General features: G+C 46.6%; 1 protein-coding gene across 2 annotated transcripts in view; it reads left to right on the top strand.

The window, feature by feature from the left end:
* Positions 1-17,500, top strand: part of nAChRbeta1 (nicotinic acetylcholine receptor beta1) — a 404,305-nt gene that overhangs the window by 362,546 nt on the left and 24,259 nt on the right. The gene's annotated exons all lie outside the window — the stretch shown is intronic.

The following is a 17,500-nucleotide window of genomic DNA, read 5'->3' as shown; positions in this document are numbered from 1 at the left end:
CTTGTTAAAGGGAGGGGAGGGGAGGGGAAGGGATGGGATGAAGGGAGGAGAGAGGGGAGAGGAGAGGATGGAGGAGCCGAAAATAATCGCCCGGCGGCGGCAGGTCGAGCAAACCAACGAGTCGACGACAGACGCCGCCTTGGGTCAAAGGCATTGACCTCCAGCGCCAAGGTCACCGGCCTCTCGCCCTCTGGCGCTCATCGGAGACCCTTGTTCCTCCTCCTCCTCCTTCTCCTCTTCCTCCTCCTACTGCTCCTTTTCCTCCTCCTCCTCCTCCTCCTCCTCCTCTTCCTCCTCCTCCTCTTCCTCCTCCTACTGCTCCTTTTCCTCCTCCTCCTCCTCCTCCTCCTCCTCCTCCTTCTCCTTCTCCTCTTCCTCCTCCTACTGCTCCTTTTCCTCCTCCTCCTCCTCCTCCTCCTCCTCCTCCTCCCCCTCCCCCTCATTCTGCTCATCTTCCTCCTCCTCTACCTCCTGCTCTTTCTCTTCCTCTTCCTCTTCCTCTTCCTCTTCCTTCTCCGCCTTTTCCTGCTCCTCTTCCCCCTGCCCATTCTCCTCTTCCTCCTCCTCTTCCTCCTCCTTCTCCTCTTCCTCCTCCTCCTCCTCCTCTTCTTCTCCCTCCTTTCTTTTCCTCCTGCTCTTTCTCTTTCTCTCCCTCTTCCTCCTCCGACTTCTCCTGCTTTTCTTCCCCTGCTCATCCTCCTCTTCCTCCTGTTCCTCCTCCTGTTCCTCCTCCTCTTCCTCCTCATCTTCTTCCTCCTCCTCCTCCTCCTCCTCATCTTCTTCCTCCTCCTCCGCCTCCTCTTCCTCCTCCTCCTCCGCCTCTTCTTCCTCCTCCTTTTCCTCCTGCTCTTCTTCCTCCTATTCCTGTTCCTGTTTCTGTTCCGCCTTCTCCTCCTCCTTTTCCTCCTGCTCCTCCTGCTCCTCCTCCTCCTCCTCCTTTTCCTCCTGCTCCTCCTCCTTCTCTTTCTCCTCTTCCTTCTCATCCTGCTTCTGCTTCTCTTCTTCCTCCTCCTCTTTCTCCTGCTCCTTTTCCTCCTCTGCCTCTTTCTGCTTCTCTTCTTCCTCCTCCTTTTCTTCCTCCTCCTTCTCCTCCTCCTCCTCCTCCTCTTCCTCCTGCTGCTCATATTTCTGCTTCTCTTCTTCCTTTGCCTCTTTCTTCTCCGCCTTCTCTTGTCCCTCTTCCTCCTCCTCTGCCTCCTTCTCTTCTTCTTCCTCCTGCTCCTTTTCCTCTTAGTCCTCTTCCTGTTCATCCGCCTCCTCCTCCTATTCTTCCTCCTACTTCTTTTCCGCCTCCTTTTCCTCTTCTTCTTCCTCCTGCTCCTCTTCCTCTTGATCCTCTTCCTCTTCCGCCGTCTCCTCCTCCTATTCTTCTTCTTTTTTTCTTTTCCGCCTTTTCCTCCTCTTCCTCCTCCCCTCCTCCTCCTGCTCTACTCCTTGTCCTCCTGCTCCTTCCCCTTCTCCTCCTCGTCCTCCTCCTCCTCCTCCTACTCTTACTCCCCTTCCTCCTCTCCCTTATTCCAGACCTCCAGAGGATATTATGGAGGCGAGTCTCTCTCTCTCTCTCTCTCTCTCTCTCTCTCTCTCTCTCTCTCTCTCTCTCTCTCTCTCTCTCTCTCTCTCTCTCTCTCTCTCTCTCTCTCTCTCAGCGCCACGCAATGTTCTTTTCTGCCAGACGATTTTATTCAGCCTAGAAATGAACTTCTTTACAAGATTATTATTAGTTGAGTTTCCCACTCTCAATATTTTTGCTATTCTCAACGCTAAATCGTCTCATACAATTATAACTAATAATAATCGCTTAGGACCAGTATTGATAACAGTATTTCAAGATTTCAATAAGATTCTTGAAGAATATGATTAAGATCTTAGATATTGTCAATGGTTTTTTATACATCATACATTTTTTTACGTTGACAATAATCTTTATTTATCTATTTTTATTTGTTTGTTTATTCTATTTTATCTTTTATTTATATATATATATATATATATATATATACATTTTTTTGGGGGGGGGGGCATCACGGAAAGAAAAACACAAAACACCCTTCTTTTTTAGGTCACTCTAAAAATCCTGATCTCATCTCCAAGAGACCCGCGGCCCCGTGGAATCCGGCAACGGCCACCGAAATTGCCCACAGGTCACTCAAAGGACTCGAACTGAAGCGCCTATACCAGGAAAGGTATCTGGAGTGGAGTAAAAAGACTGGAGGAGGAGATTTCCAGAGCCTCTAAAGGACCGAGGGCCGCATTTAAGGGTAATAAAAAGGACTGAGCGAAGATAAAGGCCCAATGGAGGAAGCCTTTGGAGCGAGACAGGAAGCGGAGCAATCAATAACTGAATTAAAAAGGCATAACGTCAGTACAAAGGCCCGTCGGGAAGCGGGAATAAGGCCCAAGGCTCAGGGGGCGTGGGGGGGGGGCGGAGAGAGATGGATAAAGGACCGAGAAGAAGGGAGATGGATGTCGGAGGCGAGGGAGTGTCTCGTCGACAAAGGACAAGAAGGGATGAAAGCGTCACGCCAAAGGAGAGGACGGGAGTATTGTGACGCGGAGTGAGAGTGCCATGACAGGAGACGAGAGTGCGCGAGAGTGTCAGAGACAAAGGATCAGTGTTTTGGCGGGAGGGTCTCGACAAAGGGTCAGAATGGACGGGAGTGTGAAAAAGGCCGAAGTGGATAGGGCAAGAGAGGCGCTACCAAGGGTGAGTGTGGATGTGGGGAGGTAGGGGGTGGGGGGTGGAAGGGGGCTGGTGGTGGTGATAACGGTAGTGAATAGTGGTGGTTTTGGCGGTAATGGTGGTGGTGGTAGTGATAATGGTAAGGGTGACAACAATGGTGGTGGTGATGGTAGAGGAAGTGGAGGATCAAATAGAGGAGAGAATATTGCCAATGAATCTTCAAAGAAAAGGAGAAGGACTAGAAGAAGAAGGAGGGTTTAGGGTGTGTGTGTGTGTGTGTGTGTGTGTGTGTGTGTGTGTGTGTGTGGAGGTGGAGGTGGAGGTGGAGGTAGTGGTAGTGGTGGAGGTGGAGGTAGGGGGGGAGGGTGCGAGTCCCTGAGCCAGAGAAGGCTCAAGGCGCTGCTTGGGCCGCCAAGTTGAAGTTTGCCGAGATGCCCCGTGGCCCCTCATTGCATTCGAGCCCAAGACAGGACCAAAGCTGGGCTCCTGTGATTCACCACAACAGTCTTGGATCACGTGTAGGACTCGTGATCGACAGTTATTACCTTTCTGGATGAGAGCTCAGAGTTTGTATATGGCCCGACCTAGGGATTATGCTATGACCACACACGCACGCACGCACACACACACACACACACACACACACACACACACACACACACACACACACACACACACACACACACACACACACACATACACAACTCCTTGTCCGCCAGAGCTAGAGTGCCGGCTCGCATAGCAGCGATGCTGAAATTTTCAACCCTGGGCGAGACTCGAACTCGAATCGCTGAATTAGCAGTCGAGCGCGGTATTACCACACCATCGAGCCGTGGTGCGTGTTTGTATGCGTGTCTGTGTGGATAGGTGGGTGGATGTGGGTATGTGTACATGTGGGTATGTGTACATGTATGTATGAATGTATGTAAGTACGTATGTACTCATGTCCGCATGGTACGCACTCGCTGATGTATGTATGGATGCATGCATTTATGTAAAATCTCGACATGGGAGGATATTGGGTCATTTCCTTCTCACTCGAAGTGAAGAGCCTCCTTTTTCGATCTCGAAGCGAAGGTCTCTGGCCGAATCGGCCGCCGCGCCGCTGCCGCCAAGTACCGCTAGATCCCGGCGGTCAGCCCAGTGTTTATTAGAGGTCCGCGTCATAGCATTTTGAGTTGAGGACTTATATATATATATATATATATTATATATATGTGTATATATATGTATATATATATATACATATATATATATATATATATATATGTGTGTGTGTGTGTGTGTGTGTGTGTGTGTGTGTGTGTGTGTGTGTATTCACTTGGTCTTTGGATCACGTGTTGGACTCGTGATCGACAGCTATTTCCCTCCTGGAAGAGAGCTCAGAGCTCGTAGGTCCGATCTATGGGTAATGCTATGACCTTGCACACACACACCCACCCAACTCCCCGCCCACGAGAGTTGGAGTAACACCCCTCAGCGCTGCGATACTGATATTATTTCAGCCCCGGGCGAGGGTCGAACCCGGACCTCCGTAGTGGCAGGCCAGAGCTCTAACCACAGCGCCATGAGAGGTGTGTGTGTGTGTGTGTGTGTGTGTGTGTGTGTGTGTGTGTGTGTGTGTGTACATATATGCGAAAGTAACCACTACGAAAAAGTAAACTAACGGAGCAGAGCGCTTTCGTATTATTGTATCTTCAGTGCTGATACAAAGAAGGAATTATAAAATGGAGAAGCAAGGTACAGAATGTATGACTGAGTGAGACATGGTAAAGAGGGAATTCGGAGAGGTAGTGGAAGAATTACACGTGACATTTGATACCGTCTTGGTAACCAACCAGTATGGGACAATTGCTCATAACTGGTATATTACAATTTAAATAATTTTGAAATTTTATGACAAACCTTGATGGAGATTAACATTTATTCCCTTACTAGATTTGATCAAAATGCATTCAATTAAATTTCGTTCTGTAATGTTATTGTTGTATGTGATGACTTTAGCGTTATCACAGTCAACTGGGTGGTTAAAATTGTTCATGTGGTTGAATATGCCGCTAGATTGGTTTCCCTCTCTAACGTATTTCTTGTGTTGATTGATGGGTGTTTTGAGTGTTTTAGCAGTCTGACCAACATAAAACTGATCACAATATTTACTAGGTATTTTGTACACACACCCCTTATCACTATTGACAGAATTGTTTATGAGCAATTGTCTTACAGTGTTCTTATTATTAAAAACTACATTAATGTTGAAATAGCGTAATATATTTGGAATGTTTTTCAGGTTCTCTTAGTACGGTAGAATTAGCAAGTTATTCATATTGAAAGTTTGGGTTGACCTAAGGTTATGAAATGTCCTTTTAGCACGATTGTAAGCTATGTCAAGAACACGTGTGGGGTATTGCAGCTTAGTACCAATATCGTAAATATATCTCATTTCATCATCGATGTACTCTGGGGTGCAAATCCGTAGGGCCCTAAGGAACATCGAAGAAAAAACAGACCGTTTTACGCCATCAGAGTGTGAGGAATAATAGTGTATATATGAACAAACATTGGTTGGTTTACGATATACACTAAACTTCAACTCACTTTCACGGCGGTAGATATTACAATCAAGGAAAGGCAAAATACCTTCATTCTCTATCTCCACCATGAACTAAATGGAACTAACCAAATTATTAAGTTTACATAAAAAATAATTTACATTAATTTGAATGGGCCACAGTCATAGGATGTCATCAATGTACCGGCCATACTATATTGGAGGGAATGATCTTACTTAATATTCTAGTTTCAAAAAACTCCATATATGAATTACTCAATACGGGGGAGAGAGGATTACCCATGCTCATGCCAAATTTCTGAGAATAAAATTTATCATTAAATTGGAATTTACAGTCTTTAACACACAATTTAATCAGTTCAATTAAGGTGTCTGAGGGTAATGGTAAATCGTGCTTATTTAACTCTTCTTTTAGATAGATTAGATCATCCAAAGGACTTTAGTAAATAAACTAACAATATCATAACTTACTGATTTAAATTTATAGTCTAGTTTTACTTCACCTAGTTTGTTCATTAGGTCCACACTGTTCATAACATGTGAAGTGGATATAGTTCCAACTAGTGGACTGAGAATTGTTACCAACCATATCGAAAGTGTATATGAAGCTGAACCTATTGAAGAAACAATTGGTCTTGCCGGGTAATTTGGTTTGTGTGTCTTAATTAAACCATACATGTAAGGCAAAGGAGGGCTAATAGAAATAAACTTTTTTATGAGTTCACTATTTCCACTTAACAATTCTTTTATCTTATTGAAATGGCTATTCACTGATTCAGTAGGATTCTTTAAAAGTTGAACATAAGTATCTTGATCTTTAAGTAGTTCATCCATTTTGTTTAGATAATCCTTTTTGTTCATAATTACTACGGGGTTTGATTTATCAGCTTTTGTGATATGTAAATCACTGTCCTTTTTAAGAGAATTAATAGCAATGTGGAAACGTTCAGGACAGCTGGGAGATACTTGATTAGAGAAAGCACCATAAACAATGCCTTTGCATATATTAACATCATCTGTAGGTAGATATTCATCACACATTAAATTACAAAAAGCTTTACCAATGTTAATGATGTTAGATGGATTTGAATTATTAGCAAAGCTGAGCCCAAATCCTAACGCTGTGGATTGAGCCTTGGTGAGTGGCTTAGATGACAAGTTAACAACGAAATCTGGGTTAGTATGTTTGGTCCAGTCACTGTCATTAATGAGGGCCAGTAATTTCATATTTAACTTTTTTCACACATATATGTATATATATATATATATATATATATATATATATGTATGTATATGTATATATATATATATGTATATATATATTTATATATATGTATGTATATGTATTTATATATATATATATATATATATATATATATATATATATCATACATACATACATACATACATATACCAAAGGCTTCCCCCCCTTACAAGGGAGGTAGCCAAAAATGATAGGCATAAAATCCACTCCCACCCATTCCATCCCCACATACTTCACTCTCATTCACTCCTCTCCCTCCCTCTTTTCTTGGCTCCTACTGAATGACGGATCATCCCTGCATCTCGCCCACTGCCCTGGGTAAGAAGCAGTGCAGCAAGACACAATACATCCACAGCAAGGCCGCTTCATTTAATCAGCCATACCCTCTCTCCGTTTCCTCATGCAGAAAAACAGAAGACGGGGAGAAATCCATTCGGGCTGCGTCAAATTATTTTTTATACAAACTCCCTCGCACCTCATTCCCCACCCACTCCCTTTCATGCATCACAGCATCATCCATACACAACCATTCTGCATTCATTCCTATCTTCTCCCTTCCTCAACAGACATTCCCCTTTTCCCAATGCCCCTTTTACCCCATCCATCCATCTCATCCTGCGTCGCCCCCTTATGTTCACTCCTTCCACCTCTGCATTCCACACCTCTTTTACTAATGTTTATTCACTCATCCTTTCCAGGTGTCCAAACCATCCCAATAATCTTTAATCAACCCTATATCCCAAATCCCTTTCCATTCCCGCTCTCCTCCTCACCTTCTCTCTTCTCACTCTATCCAGCCTAGTAACCCCTACCATACTTCTCAGGCACCTCATCTCAAGCACATTCAAACCCCTCTCTTCCTCTTTTATGTTCCATGTTTCTGCCCCACACAGTACTGTCGGCACAATCACTCCATCATACATTCTCCCCTTAGCATCCATTCCCAAATATCTATTTCTCATTACACTTTTTAATCCACCGAGGCATTTACTTGCTTCTCTCAATCTACATTCTACCTCCACCTCCGCTCCTCCCTTTCCCGCCACATTCGCACCCAAGTATCTAAAAATATATATTTCTTCCAGTCTTTCTTCCCTAATACTAGCTTCAGTTTGCTGCCACATTCTCCCCTTATACTGTACATCTCATCACCTTTCTTTTACCCACATTTATCTTCAACTTCTTTCTTTCGCACACCTTCCCAAAATCTGTCACTAACATCCTTAATCCATTCTCTGATCCCACCACAAGCTCAGTGTCGTCAGCAAACAACAACTGGCTTAACTCCTACTTTTCTCCATTTTCCTCAACCATCTCCAATCCCCGACCCATTACTCAAGGCGACATAACACATCCCTGACGAAGTCCCACCTTTACCTCAAAGCACTACATATATATATATATATATATATATATATATATATATATATATATATATATGTATGTATGTATGTATGTATGTATACAGAAAAAAGGAAGAAAGACTGTCAATCTTTGCAGCTGTGGATCACACTGTGTGTGTGTTTGTGTTTCGATCCGTGAGTAAGTTTAACCGGAAAGAAGAGAGGAATAGAGAAAGACTGCAAATACGAGAGAGAGAGAGAGAGAGAGAGAGAGAGAGAGAGAGAGAGAGAAAGAGAGAGAGATAAAGAAGGGAAGAGATAAAGAAGGGAAGAGATAGGGAAAGAAGTGATTGAGTAACTCGGTCAGAATAAGGAAAAAATAGAAACGAGAAAGAGAAGAATTAGAGAGGCAGGAAAGAGTGAGTAGCCAGAAAGAGCTAAAAAAGAGAAAGTAAAAAAGAGAAGAAGAAAAAGACGAAGAAATTACAATAGGGATTGCAGTACCCAGTGATTGTCTAAGAAGAAGAAGAAGAAAGGAGAGGAGGAAGGGAGAAGAACATAGAGAGGTGGAAATGGAAATAGAAGGATGCGTTGAACAGTTAAGAGAGGAGGGAAGAAAGAGAGAAAAGCAAGAAAGGAATGGGTATTTGGAAGAAAGTGATAAAAGAATAGGAAAGGAAAGATGATGAAGAGAGAGAGAGAGAGATTGAGGATGGAAAAGAATAAGGAACCGCATTCCTAAGCAGAAGAGAAAAAAAATAGAAAATGGAAAGAGAGGCTAGAGGGGGAGTAGGGAAGAAGCAAGGAAGGATATAATGTACACATTTAAAAAGTAAATTTAAAAGAGAGAGAGGAGAAAAGAGAGCAGAGATGATTCATTTCGTCGAAAAAAGGAAAATTCGAAAAGATACAGACAGACAGACAGACAGACAGACAGACAGACAGGCAGGCTGGCAGACAGCCGGAGACAATGGGAAAGAGGGAGACAGCCGACCCGTCACACAGACACACACTGAGAAACAGAAAACGACAGGAGAGGTCATTTGTGATCTTATCAGCTGTGATTTTGTTTATGCATTCGGCTGTGTATGTGTGTGTGTGTGTGTGTGTGTGTGTGTGTGTGTGTGTGTATGTATGTGTATGTGTGTAGGTGTGTGTGTATGTGTGTGTGTGTGTGTATGTGTGTGTATGTGTGTGTGTGTGTGTATGTGTGTAGGTGCGTGTGTGTGTGTGTGTATGTGTGTGTGTGTGTGTGTGTGTGTGTATGTGTTTGTGTGTGCGCGTGCGTACATATAAGTGAGGAGGTATGCACATGTAAGGATTTCCGGGGCGGAAGACTCTCCATTATTATTGAATTACCTGGGCACTGGACCTCCCCCCCCCTCCGTGCTGCACTCTCCTCTCCTGCCTCTCTCTCTCTCTCTCTCTCTCTCTCTCTCTATCTATCTATCTATCTGTCTGTCTGTCTGTCTATCTATCTATCTTTCTCTCTTTTTTCTTTTTTTCTCTCGCTCTCCGTCTTTTTCTTTCTCTATCTTTCTCTCTCTCTCTGTCTTTCTCTTTCTTTCTCTTTTTCTTTCTCCCAAGTAATGATAATTAATCGACCTGTAAGTTTTCCTCCCTCCCCGCCATCTTTTCCTCCTCTTCCTCCTCTTCCTCCTCCTCCTCCACCCCTCTTCTTCTTCATATTCTTCCTCTTCCTCTTTTTTTTTTTCTTCCTTTGTCTCTTCCTCCTCTTATTCCTCGCCCTTACGCGTTCCTCTTTGGGTCAACTCGATTTACTTCAGTCGTCTTTTCCTTTCTTCTGCCCTGTGAGCTCTGCTACCCTCCTCCCCTGCCCCCCCCCACCCCGCCACCACCGACCGGCCAGTCCCCCTCTTGCCCACGCACTCTCCTCCTAGTCCTATTCTTCTTCCTCTTCCTCAGCATCCTCTCCCTCTCCTCCTCCTCTCTCTCGATTTTTGTTTTTATCTTCTTCCTTCTTCTTACTTTGATTCCTCTTCCTCCTCCTCCTTCGTCCTCCTTTTCTTGTTACTTTTGTCTTCATCTTTTTTTTTTTTTTTTGCTTCTTTTTGCTACTTCCTCTCTTTGTTTATTCTTCTTATTCTTGCTCTTTTTCTTCATCTCTCATTCTTTTTTCCCTCTTTCCTGTTCTTCTTTTTGACCTAACCTTCTTCTTTCACTTATTTCTCTTCTTTTTCTTGCTTCCTTTCTCATTCTTCTCCCCCTTTTGTACTTCTTCTTCTGCCCTCCTCCTCCTTTTCCTTCACCTCTCCCTTATTTTCCTCTTTCACCTCTTTCTCTTCCCTTATCCTCTTCCTCCTCCTCCTCCTCCTCCTCCTCCTCCTCCCCTTCCTCCTCTTCCCTTCTTCCTCCTACTCCTCCTCTTCCTCCCTCTCCTCTTTCTCCTCTTCTTACCTCCTCTTTCTTCATCCTACTCCTCTTCCTCCCTCTCCCCCTCCTCTTCCTCTTCGTCCACTCCCTCCTCCCTCTTTATCCTCCTCCCCATCTTCCTTCTCATCCTCTTCCTCCTACACCTCTTCCTCCACCTCCCTTCTCCTTCTTCACTCTCCTTCCCATCTTCCTCCTCTTACTCCTAATCCTACTCTCTTCCTCCACCTCCCTCACCTCTTCCCCTTTTCCCCTCCCTCCTCCCTCTTCGTCCTCCTCCTCTTCTTCCTTCCTCTCCTCTTCCTTCTAATCCTACTCTTCTTCCACCTCCCTCACCTCCTTCACCTCTTCCCCTCCCCCTCCCTTCTCCCTCTTCCCCTCCCCCTCCCTTCTCCCTCTTCCCCTCCCCCTCCCTTCTCCCTCTTCCCTCCTCTTCCTCATATTCCTGCTCTTCCTCCCCTCCTTCCTCCCTCTTCCTCCTCCTCCCCCTCTTCCTCCTCCTCTCCCGCCATCTCCTCTTCCTCCTCTTTCTCTCCTGCCATCTCCTCTTCCTCCTCCTCCTCCTACTCCTCCTCCTCTTCTTCCTTCATCTCCTTTTCCTCCTCCTCCTCCTCTTCTTCTGCCATCTCTTCTACCTCCTCCTCCTCCCCTACATGAAGTTATTCCTGCCCTCGCTATACATTCCCTTCACCCCCCCCCCCACCCCGCCCCCCGCCCCATTCGGGGGCTCTTTTTGTATTTTGGCAGATAAGTGAGTTTGCGAAGGGAGCGGGAGGGAGGGGGAGGGGGCGGAAGGCAGTTGAGGAGAACAGAAGCGAAGAAGAGAGAGAGAGAGAGAGAGAGAGAGAGAGAGAGAGAGAGAGAGAGAGAGAGAGAGAGAGAGAGTAGCAGATAAATGGAAATAAAGGGAGAAGAAATGAAGAGGGAAAGACGAACAAGGAGAGATGGGGGAGGAGAGGTCTAGGGAAGAGGAGGAGGTGGGTGATGAGAGAGGAGGAGGAGGAGAGGGAGGGGAAAGGGATAGGAGAGGATAAATGTGTCAGAAGTCGTGACGTGTACAGTTGCTCTGTTGTGTTTTGTCTTTGAAATTTTCGGAAAGGTGCGGTCGAGTTTCAGAAACGTTCGGAAAGATTCAGTCAAGTTTCGGGAAAGAAAATCAACTAACTGTCCTCGGAGATCAGTCAGTTTTCAGTAAGGTTCGGTCAAGTGCCAAAAACGTTCGTTCAGTTTTCATAAACGTTATACCAAAGTTCAGAGATGTTCGGCCAAATTTCACTACGCTCTCACCACGGGCCCCACCCCCGTCCCCCTCATCTGAATAAAAGCGCCCGGCGTCTGCCAAAATAAAATATTTTAAGAGTGACAAAGTAGATCGAATCCTAACCACTACTCGGCACATCCACTCGTGAATAAGATGGTCTGACGACAACCCCCTCCCCCTAGCAATCAAAAGGAAAGATCAGCCATCTACGCGCACTCCATAACAAGATATTTTATTTTCTCTCTCTCTCTCTCTCTCTCTCTCTCTCTCTCTCTCTCTCTCTCTCTCTCTCTCTCTCTCTCTCTCTCTCTCTCTCTCTCTCTCTCTCTCTCTCTCTCTCTCTCTCTCTCCTCTATCTCTCCCCTGTCTCTCTTTCTCTCTCTCTCTTTATATATATATATATATATATATATATATATATATATATATATATATATATATATATATCGAAGTAGCCATTGCTGACTCATAATGTAAACACGCCCGTAACTGACCTACTATTTCAAAGAATTTATAAAAGATCCAGCGAGCTACTGTCTTCCATCCTTAGCTGAGCACAGTAGTAAGCAACAGACGTCAGTCTTGTGGTATAAGTAGTTTTGAGGGATAAAGGACTTAGTCAATATTTGCCATAAAAAATCCCATCCTTGGCCAAAACCCCCCAGCCCAGTGCTCCGCCCGTGTGAGCATGCATAGAATGAGGTGTATGACGTATCCTAACGTCATACCCACGTCACCGCACCCCCACTAGCACTAATTGCCTACAAAATTTGCCATATTGCTGAGGCAACATGGCTTATTGTAGACTGGCCACCCTCACCGATATTAATGTCGACTTCGCCCTCAGTGACGACGAGGACATCACTGAGCAACATTGGCCTTCACGAACAACAAGTTGGTGTCACACCATGGCAGCCACTGCTCCCTGCTACCCAACCCACCACCGCCACCACCACTGCCACTATTGCCACCACTGCCACCGCAGCCGCCTCCACCGCCACCACCCCCACGCCCACTCTCACCACCGCCACCAAACGATCTGAGGACTAGACTTGGAACACGAACGAATCCTATTCTCCAGCTTTTAAGTCGCTCAGGCACAACGAGAACTCCCAACCCACGGTTTCCGATAAATCCCTCTCTCACCTTCACCCTCACCCTTTCCCCCACAGTTCACCTCCCCTAATTGCCAATATATCCCATGCTTTCGTCCCCAGATCTGCTTATGTTAAACTCATCTTCCGTGAGAACCCAACCGTGGATACGAAACTTCACTGGCTTACTGAAATTACCAAGTCATTTAGGCTCGATCCGGAGTTAGCTGAGGTGAAAATGGCTGGTGTCACCTCTCGGTATGTGTATATTTCACGTAGATGTACCGAGATCATTGAGAGTGCCACGAAGGGTAATTTCTTATCCTTGAAACTCGATGTTCAGGACTCGATCGATAGACCACGTAAATTCCCCACGCATCTCGTTACCCGCTACCCAAGTCATTCAGGCTCGATTCGGAGTTAGCTAAGGTGAAAATGCCTGTTGTCACCTCTCGGTATGTGTATATTTTACGTAGATATACCGAGATCATTGAGAGTGCCACGAAGGGTAATTTATTTTCCTTGAAGATCGATGTTCAGGACTCGATCGATAGACCACGTAAATTCCCCACGTGTCTCGTCACCTGCTACCCTGTCGGCGTTGACCCGTCCCAAGCAAAATGCTTCCGGGGGTATATAGCGTGCGTTGCTTCTACCACCACGGGACACCCATCAACGGCCTTGTTGTTGTCTGGAACCATCCCCAACTCCACCTCTGCTGCCGACCTACAGCGGCTCCTTCACTCCTACGAGTCGACATCCGTCTGTGGCCTCGTCCTTTCCCCAGAAAAGAGTCGAGTATTCTCCCCCACGGGCCCCGGAACACTGCCAGTGTTTGCTGCAGGACATAGTGTCACCCCACCCTGCGCACAATACCTGTACCTGGTAGTACCAGTACGCATCACTCCAGCCATACCTGCTCGGCAGCGGATCCATCCTATCATCCAAGAGCTCCTCCACCGGCTAGAACAGCGCTTTATCCTATTTAAATGGTCCACCAACAATACCGCTGGACTATCTATTCCCATGCAAAAACCATCTATGTTGCCTTCATTCGGTCAGTCATAGAATATCTCTCCCCAGCCCGTGGTCAACTCTCCAAGACCTCCTTGGTGCCTTTAGAAAGATTCTAGAACAGAATGATGCGGTATATTCTTGGGTGCCCCACCTCCAGAATAGTAAACATGCAGATCGAACTTAATCTTCCTTCAGTTATTGAAAGAATACACGCTAACATCTCTTCCTTCAGCGTTAAGTGTTTCCACTCACCCTATCTGGCCCCGCACTATTCCCGTGTCTTAAGAGCTTCACGTGACTCCGCCGCACCCCGCCCTCCGCTGCGTTCCGGTGTCCGCACCCTCGTTAGTACAGTGTGCTCCACCCTGCAGTGCCTTCACATCGAAGTCCCTATAGTCGAGGTTGATCACGGACAGTCTCCATGGAAGATTCCACAGCCTCAAGTCACCTTCACATCCACTTCAAAAATAGACCCACCGCTCCTCCAGAAGCAATTAGCCCTGGAACACATCACCGCAGTGTCCTTCGTCCCTGCCGCGCACCATCTCTACGTAGATGGGTCATTACAGCCAGACGTGCGGGCTGCGCCGTCTATTCACCGGATGTGGAACCCCCTGAGAGACCCTGGGTTGGTCGCAGGTTATCCAACCCGTCCAGCTCTATGTAATGCGAACTACAGGCACTCCTGCTGGCTGTTAACCTACTCTACTCTGTCAGCGACGACTGAATGGCGTGGTAATGTGTGACTCCCAGTCCACCCTACAGGCCATCTCGTCTTCACAACCCATACACCGCTCCCATCCATCACATTTTACAACAGCTAGTCACAGCTCAAGAACACTCTCTCACAATAAGCTTTTTGTGGATTCCCTCCCACGTTGGAATAGTTGCCAATGAAAAGGCAGATCTCCTCGCCAAAAAAGCCTGTAAACTGCCACTGCCCGACGATGCCACACCCTCTCCCCTTTGCTACAAGAAGAGTATACACTCTGCCGCTCTTCTAACCACTCTCCACCGAAAGAATGCAGAGTGAACACAAAGCATATCAATACAACACTACGACTACTACCGTCTCTCCCTCCCGAGGTATCGCAAGCACGGATTCCTCGTTCGCAGACACAATATCGTGACTGCACGGCTTCGCCTGGGTTACAGACCCCTGTGGCAAGTCCCTGAGGCGGAAGACGTACCACATTACTCCACCTGCAAGCTATACGACTGTCCCAACGCCAACAGTTTCCACCACTACTGCCTCGAATGTCCCTCAGTAAGAGACCTATTGCCCCAAAGCCAAGACTTAATACATGTGTGTCACTTTCTCTTAACTGATAATAATCTAGACACTGCCCTAACTCGACGCCCACAAATTGATGGATGCTAAAGCTTACTTCACCTTGATTACCAATATATTTCTCCTTACAGAGTGTAATGGAACTGCATAGTGTGGGCCATGTGGTCTCTTGTAGTCTCCTTCTTTCTTATGTTCTTATTATTGCCGCACAGCTTCACTGTACGTAGTAACGTGACCTGCGCGTCACGCATACTATGTATAGATAGAAAGTACCTACTGTACTAGGTTTGTCGCACTATGAGCGTAATAGATTTATATAAATCTCTCTCTCTCTCTCTCTCTCTCTCTCTCTCTCTCTCTCTCTCTCTCTCTCTCTCTCTCTCTCTCTCTCTCTCTCTCTCTCTCTCTCTTACACATACACACACAGAAATTCAGTATATCCACCATATTTTTAACCTGTCCATTCCATCTACCCCAATCCACTAAAAGTCCACCGAAAACATAGCCACAGCAAATACCCACCCACCCCTTTACCGCCGCCGCCCACTCCAGGACAGCCTCTTCTCTCCTGTCGAAATCCTTCATCCGTTGCCCCCTTCCCTACCGCGAGTCCATCAACCTGTTTGCCGGGAGTAACCAGATTTGTCGGTGCCCGGGGCCGGGGTCCGGGGCCGGGGCCGGGAGCATGGGCCCAGGTCTGGGTCCGGAGTCCAGGGTCCGGGGCCGGAGCCGGGGCCGGGATCGGGGGCTGGGAACCGGGGCCGGGGGCTGGGGCCATGGTCCGGGGTCTAGGTCCGGGGTCCGGAGCCGGGATCGAGATCTGGTGGTCCAGAGTCGGGAGCCTGGGTCCGGTGCCGGAGTCCGGAGCCGGGGGCCGGAGCAAGGGCCGTGGTTGGGAGCCGGGGCCGGGGGACGGGGGCCGGGGGCCGGACCCAGGGTCGTAGCCGGGTTCGGGGACTGGGACCGAAACCGGGGCCAGGGGCTAGGACCGGAAACCGGGGGCCGGGAGCCGGGGCCGTAGCCGGGGCCTGGAGCTGGGGCCGGTGGCTTGGGCCGGGGGCCGGGGACGGGGACAAGGCCAGGGCGGCGACGCAGTATTAAAACCAAACAGGAGAAACTTCTTGCCTTTACATTTAGCACCGTCCGGATTGAATACACAGTTTCTCTCTCTACACCCCCCCTCTCTCTCTCTCTCTCTCTCTCTCTCTCTCTCTCTCTCTCTCTCTCTCTCTCTCTCTCTCTCTCTCTCTCTCTCTCTCTCTCTCTCTTTCTCTCTCTCTCTCTCTTTCTCTCTCTCTCTCTCTCTGTCAATAATTCTATTATAGTTTTATCTATATTTATTTTTCTAGAAAGAGGTATCAACACTATGGACGGCTGATCCTGAAGAAACCATACATGCACAACAATAAATGTATTAAATGTATAGAAGTGATTTCATCAGTATTGACCGTGTCAGTTCGACACCATATGTCCCGGAAAAGCATCTAGAGAACCTTTGGTTGATAATTTATCAATGAAAGCATTGTCGGTATCATTGTTAAAGTCAGTAGATACTGACCGTATGAGGAGAACATAAGAACATAAGAATGAAGAAGACGGCTAGAGACCATAAGGCCTACAATAGGCAGTTCCATGTTCATTATCACCTGTCATCCCCATCCATAAAGTTGTATAACCGTTTCCTAACAACCTATAGTCTCAGCGGTCACTACGTGGTTACTAAGTCTATTTCATTCGTTGATCACCCTATTAGTAAACCAATTCTTGCCTATTTCCTTCTTAACTCAAAATTTGTCCAATCTAAACCCATTACTGATGACCCTATATTCGTCACCCTTTATAAAGCCTATGATTCACTTAAACACCTCTATTAGATCACCCCGCACTCTGCGTCTTTCCAAAGAGTGTAAGTTGAAGTGCCTAAGCCTATCTTTGTAAGGTAAATTTCTGAGCCCATGTATCATTTTGATCATTCTCCTCTGTACTTACTCTAGTAAATTGATGTCCATTCTATAAGACGGAGACCAAAACTGTACCGCATAGTCTAGGATGGGTCTAACCAACGCTAGATAGAGTTTGATATACCTCTGGACTCCCTTTTGAGTCGGAGATACTACCGGGGAGTAGCCGCAGTCTCCCTAATAAGAAGAAAACGAAGATTCTATGAAGAAAGCTCCCAAAGTCTCGTTCCGGGGTTCCCAGAAGGTCCCGGAAGCCCCCCTGGAAGATCCCGGAGGTTCCGGAAGGTTCTTGGAAGGACCCGGAAGATTCCTGAAAGATTCCTGGACTGTTCTTGGAAGGTTTGCGGAAGGTCCCTGAAGGTTCACGGAAAGTCATGGAAGACTACCGTAAGTTCCCGAAAGACTCCGGAAGGTCCCAGAAGGTTCCCCAGAAGGCCCCCGGAAGGCCCAGTTTTGCAAAGCACATCGGCGAAAGCGATCGTGTCTATTACTGTCATTTGTGAACCTTTGGAGTTCCTGGAAAAACAATTGCGACAACAACAACAACAACAATAAATGTCCTAACTTACGTGTCGGCCTTCTCTTTCTGTTGTGTTCAAACCTTGTATCTTTTTTAACATTGCTGTGAA

This window comes from Oratosquilla oratoria, chromosome 32, assembly GCF_046742065.1.
Source record: "Oratosquilla oratoria isolate Oo_2021 chromosome 32, ASM4674206v1, whole genome shotgun sequence".
NCBI classification, from domain to species: Eukaryota; Metazoa; Arthropoda; class Malacostraca; order Stomatopoda; family Squillidae; genus Oratosquilla; species Oratosquilla oratoria.
Note: the sequence above shows the minus strand (reverse complement) of the source record. Positions and strands in the feature narration are given on the sequence as shown.